Source organism: Ursus maritimus, unplaced genomic scaffold (assembly GCF_017311325.1).
Source record: "Ursus maritimus isolate PB19 unplaced genomic scaffold, ASM1731132v1 scaffold_6, whole genome shotgun sequence".
Taxonomy (NCBI): Eukaryota; Metazoa; Chordata; class Mammalia; order Carnivora; family Ursidae; genus Ursus; species Ursus maritimus.
In genome coordinates, this window is record NW_024426774.1 from 32,968,864 (window position 1) to 32,977,787 (window position 8,924).

Sequence of the window (8,924 nt, forward strand, 5' to 3'; positions counted from 1 at the left end):
GCAGAGCACTGCATATTTATTTTACATGCAAACACATATAAACACAAACATATATGTACACATTCATACCTGTGACAGGAGCTGTGAGGGCAAATCACTAAGCCTCAGTTCAACTACCTATGAAATGAAACTAGCATCACCAATCCCATAGAGTCATTTTAAGAATGAAATGAGACCATTTAAATGCATTTAAATTAACCTCATTAAATGAGATGCCTCTAAAATGCTTGGCACGGTGCCCAGCATACAGTAAGCACTCAGTAAATGAAATTAGTGGTGGTATTGCTACTATTTCATTATTTCTAAGGCAGTGTTGGGCCCTGTAGGGTCTTTGAGCGCTCCATCTCTGGCATGTCACACAGGGGCCAGATGACCAGCTGTCACCCAAGTAAAGGAAGAAAGTCCTTCATTAGGTAGGAGGTTGAATCTCAGGGACTCCAGTGTGCAGGAGGTTGAATCTCAGGGACTCCAGTGTGCCTTCTACCTCTATGTCTCTGTAACTAGTGCTTCTATGGTTTAACACAGGCATAGGGTCAGCAAGGTCTTGAGTCTTCCAATCTCACCTCACCTCAGCTATGTCTGCCAAGAACAACAAACCTGCCTGTCAAAATAAATCAAGAATATAAAGCAAGATCTAATATTTGGGCAGAGAAAAGGAGGGGAAACTATACAGCTACTTCCGCTCACTTGTTTTTTTATCACTTATTATAATAAATGTTTCTCAATGAAATATTTCTTGGCATGCTTGCTTTCTTTGGTCTCTACTTAATGAGGGCATTGTCTTTTCCTTGCCCACTTAGAACAGTGAGACTGGGCATCACATGCAGTGCCTCTCCTGGCTAGTGTAAGGGATGTGGGAATTCTAATCATACTCTCATTAAAACTAAAGTCCTCTATGACTAACCAATGTTGAATTCTTCGTCACACAGAAGTTCTTAATCTTTTGCACGGTGGGATGTTTATATCAGTCAGTAAAATCTATAAATGCACAAATAAAGTACACCATATCACAAAGGGACCAATTATATTGAAATACAGTATTATCCATGGATCTCCAAGGCTTGGTGAATGCCAAGTAAGAACCCATGAGAAGGGACCCAGTAAAGGATACAATTACCGAAGACACAGGTTGGGATGGACATGCTAACCACTGATAGCCACTGAATTGCCTTTGGTCTCTAGCTCCCCATTTTTGCAAGCAGGTCATTATCAGCCCCATGCTCTCCTCTGATCCAGAGAAAACAACTCCCTTGAGTTAGCCACCTCTTCCCTATTTTTTCATTCTCTACTGCAGGAAAGAATGTTCACACAAGACAGCACAAAAGTTCTACTTTTTTGTTTGTGTCCCTGGGCACAAGAAAGAACACATATTGCTAGGGTCATCATGGTGTAATGCACAGAAAAATGACTTTGAAATGAGCCAGCACAGATTCTGAATCCCACTTCTGGCCTGGGGTAAGTCATTGAGTGTTTCTTCCTCTGAGGGATAGGAACAAGGAGTGTTACAGGAATGGTCTACATGTCTGGCACAGAGCCTAGAGGATGGTTACTGTTCCATAGATGCTGATTCCCTTCCTCCATACAAGTAGGTAAACAAGCAATGGGCTGGTCATTTCCCCTTTAACCCTTCAAATCTGCTCTCTACCTATCTTCTTCAACTCTTTGCTGTGAGAGGTGGACAAGTATGGACTGCATTAGTACCTTTGCTTGCCCTTGGTATTAGTTAGATCCAGACATGCAGAAGCACCACCTGAGTACTAGAAGGAAAGAAGAAAGTAAAATCAGATTTTAAAATCATCTAGCTCCTTCCGCACTAGGTCAGCTGAGCTGGGTGCACCCCTCTAACAATGGCAGCCCTCTCCATAAAGCCATTCTCTCTGGGCTCCCAGTACCACTCCCCCCTTGCTGTTCAGGCTAAGGGACAGAATGGTTCCTTACCTCCTAGCCCTGGAATGATCCACTGCCCCTTACTGGTTTCCCTTTATCGTGCCCACACCATTATAAATAGTCTTTTTACTAAAGTCTCTTTGGTTACCCCATTGGTATGGGATCTGCTTCCTACTGGAACCCTAAGTGATATAGACAATAGCTAACAAATGAGAAAGGCACCTAGAGTAGTCTAGAAGGCATGTGTCAAATCATTCAGACACAATCATGTTCACACACACACGCGTGAACGCATATTCTAGCTTGGTATTTGTCATACTGATGTATCCTGGATAATATGTCCATCCGTTTCCTTATCCCGGTGAGAGTGGCCCTTTTTTATATTTAAAAAGAATAAGAAACAAACAAACAAACATACAGTCGAGAGATAAAGCAAACTTCTTCATGATTACTTATAGCAATAGGTAAAGAGCAGAGTAAAAGGTACAGAATTAAAAGCTAGATTTCTGCAGTTATATCTTGTTTTATAGATTTGACTTTGGAACCATGTATATATTTCATATAATTATAAAACAAACTAAATTTCAAAGCAAAGCTAAGATCCAAAAGCAAAATTAACCAAATGGATCTAAGTATGTATCGGCTTAATGACATAATCACATAAAAAGAAAGTGTTTCAAAAACGTTTATAATACAGTAATTTGATAGTTTATCCCTAGTGGGGTATACGTTAAGACACTAGTTCTCAATGACTGGCAATTTTGACCCCAGGAGACATTTGGCAATGTCTGGAGATATTTTTGATTATTACAAGGGGTGAGACGTGATACTGGTAACTAGTAATCAAGAGGTCAGAAGTACTGGTAAACATTGTGTAATACACAGGACAGCTCTCCACAGCAAAAATTATCTGCTCCAAATGCCCATATGGCCCTCACTGAGAAATCCTGGGTAGGGCAGGGATCAGCAAACATTTTCTTAAAGAAAAGAACAGTAAATATTTTAGGTTTGTGAATCATAAAGTCTCTCTTGCATCTACTCAATTCTGTGGATACAGGAGAAAGCAGCTGTAGACAATATGTAAGGGAATGAGCATGGCTATGTTCCAATAAAACTTTATTGATTAAAACAGTCTGCCAACTCATAGTTGTAATTTGCTGATCCCTACATCAGTTCAAAAAGGAACTGAAAAGATGCTTAAATTAATCTCAATAATTATACTATTAGTTATAGTTTTGGCATTCGTGTGTTGAAACTGTTGGGAGATACTGCAAATGAGAAACTATGCTAGAATTACCAGGAACTAGAATTTTCTACATACAGCAAAAAAGAATTATAACGATTTTTTTTAATCTTCAAAGTAGTGACAATATCATACTCTTTGAAATAAATCTAGTGAAATACATGCAAGATCCCTACTCTGAAAACTATAAGATATTTCTGAGAAATTTTAAGAGATCTGAATAAATGGAGAAATACGACAGCCACATGGAATAAAATAATCAATATTGTTAAGATGTCCAGGCCCCTTAAATTGATATATAAATGAAATGTTATATTAAAAAATGACAACAAGCAACATTGAAAAAATACACAATGTGATTCTAATATCTACAAGAAAATTCAATGGATCTATAATATTCAAATAATCTTGAGAAAGAGGAATAAAGTAGGCTTTGTACCACCTGATTTCAGGACTTACTATAAAACTGTATTAATCAATAGTATGGTAATGAATAAGGACAAATAGATAAAATGGAACAGAACAGGGAGTCCAGAAATAGGCACACAACATAAAGCAAACTGACTTCAACAAATTGATTTTACCAAGTCAATTTAAAGGGTGAAAATGATCTTTTTTACAAATGTTGCTGGAACAAATAGGTATCTAAAGAGGAAAAAATAAACATCAACTCAGTCTCACCTCACACACAAAAATTAACCTAAGATGGATCAGAGACCTAAAAGCAAAGCACAGAACCCTAATACTTCTAGGAGATTTCATAGAAAAATATCTTCATGGTTCAGGGTTGGCAAAATCTCCCTGGACCAGACACAAAAATCACATGCCATCAAAGAAAGAAATTGATAAATTAGATCTCATCAAAATTAAAAATGCCTGTTCATCAAAAGTTACCACTAAGAAAAAGAAGACAAGTCACCAACTGAGAAAAACTATTTTCAGCATACAACAAACAAAACAAACAAAAACAAAAAACTGAAAAGCTTATATTCGGTACATGCAAATATCTTCTACAAATCAACAAAAAAAGATAAAAGGCTGAATTTAAAATGTGCAGAATACATGAAAACACCTCTAAATAAAGACACATACATACACACACAAATAAACACATAAAAAAGTGATCAATATCATTAGACATCAGGGAAGCAAAAATTAAAACCACAGTATCACTCCATTGCAACTAGAATGACGAAAATTAAAAGACTGACAACAGCAAATGTTGGTAAGGATACAGAGGCACCAGAACGCTCATATGTTGCTGGTCAGTGTATAAAGATATACAACTACATTGGACAGGCCATGAGTTGACAACTGTTGGATTTGAGTGATGGGTACATGCATATTCATTATTCTACTCTCTCCACTTTGGTGTATATATAAAATTTTGTATCATAAAAACTTTAAGAGAAAAAAAAAAAAAAGAGTGGGTCTCTATAACCAAGGAAATGAATGACCCTGATTCTCAGAAAAAAAGATGTATTTTCACCAGCCCCAACAAGGAATACCAATCAGTGATAGTGGTTGTTTCAAATCACTGCTGCAAATTAGAGACTTTTTAAAAATATCAATCCCAGGCTCCACTCTGGACTGATTAAATCTTAATCTCTAGGGATAGGGCCCAAGCACAGTGTTTGTTTAAACTCTCCAGGAGTTTCGAATGTTCAGGCATGATTGAAAACCAGAGATAAATATCATCTTAACTCCTGGTTGCTTTGCATGTCCTCTCTGCATGTCCTGAAAAGGAAAAGAATTCACCCCACATGAGACTATTTGTAGAAATCTGGGCAGGATTAAGGGAACAAATGCACCCAGCAGAAAGCTCTTAATACCCCCTGGAGATGAAAGGAAAAGCAACAGAATGGCATTACCAGAGCCCAGTGTAGGCCAGGGTTGTGGGAGAGCCACAGTCGTGAATGTGAACAGATGCCACAAAAAGAGGAAGCATACACAAGCACACTGACCTCCCTCTCCTCCCACCTCCCAGGCTGGCAGGGGAGCCTGGAGTGATACATTCCAGGAGGGCACACGGAGTGGGACAGGACTGGCAGTATACCAACGGGGTGGTGTCAGGACAGCAACTCCAATTCTCTGTGCCAATATGACCTGTCCAACCCAACACCGGACTTCCCTCCTCCTCCTTGCCCACTGGTGACTGGAGGAACAACTGAATCACTTTCTTGAACCTACCAATGAGGAAGGGGCTAGAGGCCAGTGGTGGGGGTGGGATAGGGCCTTTCGGATCAGCAGAAACTACACAACAGTCACAAAGAATTTAAGCCACCAATCTACAGGAACTATGAAATCACATGTTATCTCACGATCAGAGAATTAGCCTCTTTCCTGGCCATTCGTGAAAGAAAGAAAGAAAGAAAGAAAGAAAGAAAGAAAGAAAGAAAGAAAGAAAGAAAGAAAGAAAGAGGAAAAGAAAGAAAGAAGAAAAGAAAAGAAAAAAGACTAGTAAGCATTGTTTCTGAAAATATCATGTAAAATCTCATTATTTGATATAGAAAAATCTAGGGACATCATCTGCACTATCCCCCTCATTTTACAAATAAGGGAATTGAGACCAGAGAGGTGAAGTGATTTGCCTGAAGTCACCATCTGGTTGGGAGCAGAGTCCAAGTATCATGACTCCCAACCCCCGGTGCAACTCATTACACCACACAGCCTCTCCAACTGTCATTCTCTTTGCCAGCCAAAATGGACCATTAGACCCCCAGGGCAGCAAGATCACGTCAACACCTGTCACTTATTTTACCCTTCACCTCTAGATGTGACTGCCCAGTTCCATTTCATGGAAACCACTTGTTCTATCTCGAGGGCAGACTTTTTTAAAGCCAAGAAAGGAAAAAATCACCAACAAGCTTCTGGCTGGCTCCCTAGAGATCACCTGATCCAAAAGACAGGTACTGAGTGGGCTTCCTAAGACGATGCCAAGTTCTCCCAGGGAGGCGTGCATGAAAAGAAAGCAGGCTCCATTAGCTTCCTGCTAAAAATCTAGCCAGCTCCGAAAATGACTGTTTCTGGCATTAACTTAGCCTGCAGGCTTGGGAGCTGGCCTCCCAGAAGCTGGCCTGGCTGCTGCATAGTGAAGGCGTAGGCAAGGGCCCTTCCCTGGTAAATCAGGTGTCTCGGTCCTCTGCTGGGGGTGAGACGCAGGTGGTAGGAGACACTGAGATGGCAGACCCCAGGGCCCAGACCCACGGAGGGGGCAAAAGAAGTGGCGTGTTCTCCCCAGAGCAGCATAGAAGACAGGAAGCAACAAAGCAACAACAGAGCAGCTCTTCTAAAATAGGATTAGCTTTCCTGAGTCTGGGATACTTAAGCAGAGTTACAAGCAAGGATGAGAGGCAAGACTGGTGATGTCTCAGGGTTCCTTCCGGCTCAGAGAGCCACATCCTAGGAGGGCCCGCAGAGGGCAGCCCCCTCCAGCCCACGTTCCAGAATTCTCCACCACAGCCCTAGCAGTTCCCTTCACAGCACATCACAATTCGGAATTATAAATTTGTGTGTTCACTTGTTTATCTTCTGTCTCCCACACATGACTAAGTTCCACGAGGCCAGGGATTGTGGAGGCCAGTGCCCAGGAGAGCACCTTATACTTCACAGGCATACAAAAAATAAATAAGCGGATAACTCTATGAAACACCCTATTTCCTAAAGAGGGACAAACCCCTGGCAGAGGCAACCAAACTCTGGCATTTGTAAGCAGGATCAATTGTAGTATATTCCTGGATCTCCACTTGCCTGGCAAACTGGAACCCCACTCTGCCGGTAGGATAATAACATTTGCGCAGAGCTTTATGGATGTTGAAGCACTTCCATACGCATGACTTGATCCTCACAAATACCCTCTTGGCTTATTTTTGAGTTATCACTTATTTTTAAAAATAGAGCAGCCACAGCTTAAAGACGGTAAATGGCTTACCCAAAATAACTGCTTTGATAAGTAGGAAACATCTCTTCTACCTTGAAATCCAACCCATGCTACAGTTCTAGTTCTGAGCCTATACCAGGGACAGGCACTATTGTTTCATTTTTGCAGCAGAAAAACAGAGGCCCCAAGAGCATACTGGCTTTGCTAGTCAGTTGGCCTACATCAAGAGCCAAAACTCCCCAGAGGATTTGAAAGGGGAAAAAGAGGGAATTGAGGAGTACTCTTCCCCTTGGTAGGGAGGGAGGAGAGAAAAGAAACAGAAAAGGGAAGTGTTTCTGACCCACAATTAAGCAGTGAGATTAGCTAAGTGGCAGCAGATACGAGTCCACTGGGACAGGAGGCCATTCTACTGGGAACCTTGCATCCAACCCCCACCCTTCCTGGTGTTCAAAACACCCTTATCTTCTGAAGGGCAAAGTGCTTAACACACATTAAAACTATTGTTATTAATAATGCCCACACTTTAGACTGGCATAGTGTCCATCCTCCTAGGAGTTTAAAGCCTTTCATACGTATTGTGTAACTCCCTCTCAGAATTTGTTTTAGAAAAACACTCCCAGGTTGCTATGTAAATACATTTAAGAGGTCCTTAAAACATTTAAACGCATTTCAGCCTTATCTCTACCCTACTCCCCTGTCCCGGTTTAGCACATTTCCATTTTGATTATCTGTCTTTGAAACACCAATTATCAAAACAGAAACGTTAAAGAGCAACTGTGAACCTCCAATCTTTGGTCAAACTCTTCCTTCCTTTCTGTGCCTCTGTTATAAGGTATGCAGAAGAAGCTTCTTTCCTGAGGGCTTCAGGAATAGAACAGGACTCACCTCTGTCCCACTGCCACACCATCCTCCCTTTGCCATGTATTCTTTCTGCCCCTGATGTAATTAAGGGGTGGAAACAATAGTTAACCCACATTGACTGCCTACTCTGTCCCACACACTCTGCCTATTGCTTTACACACATCGTCTCATTTAATCCTTGGGACACAGACTTCTAGTTGTCCCCCAGTATCGACAGTAAAGAAATGGTAGCCAGGCACACGGTTGTATTTCCAGTCTCCCCCGCAGCTAGCTATATGTGGCATGTGACTATCCTCTGATCAGTAAGTAAAAGGATGTGTGGAACCTCACAGGAATATACCATCTTCAAGCGTGTTTTTCCTCTCCCTTGCCTTCACAGATAATCCACTGCTTTGTATAGTCTAAGAACCTAAAGCATAACCTATTGATAACCTCTGCTTTGACTTTTTCCTGATGATATCACAGAGATTGTTCACTATTCCTTGACTCCTCCATCTTATGCCTTATATATTGATCTTTGTTCTCTCCTTCTTAGACCAACCTTAATTTAAAGGAAAACAGGCTGGAACAATTTTCCTCTTGCCCTCTTACTTTTAGGGCATTATAGGCCCTCCTGCTTCTCCTCACCTCTTTCCAACTAAATTTATCACCACTATTCACCAGGACCCATTCTACCTCCTGAAAAAGACAGCCAGGCTGGGGCCTCTGTGGCTCAGACTCTCCTAGCATCTGTTCACATCACCCCTACACACCCACCTCCTGTTCTGTTCCTTCCCAGTGCTTGCCTCCAGGCACACATTATCTCACCCACTTCACATCTTCTCTTCTCTCATGACTGCTACACCCATACTGGCTTCTGCCCATCTCCCCATTAGACTAAGAAGGCAAATATTTATTATTATCCCATTTTACCAACTGGGAAATGAAGGCACAAAGAGATTTGTTGAAGATCATGCAAAAGATAGCAGGTGACGCCATACCCTTTGCAATCCCAATCCAGGACCCTTCTTTTTCCCCTGCATTCCTTTCCTTTTCTCATATATCCTCCCACAT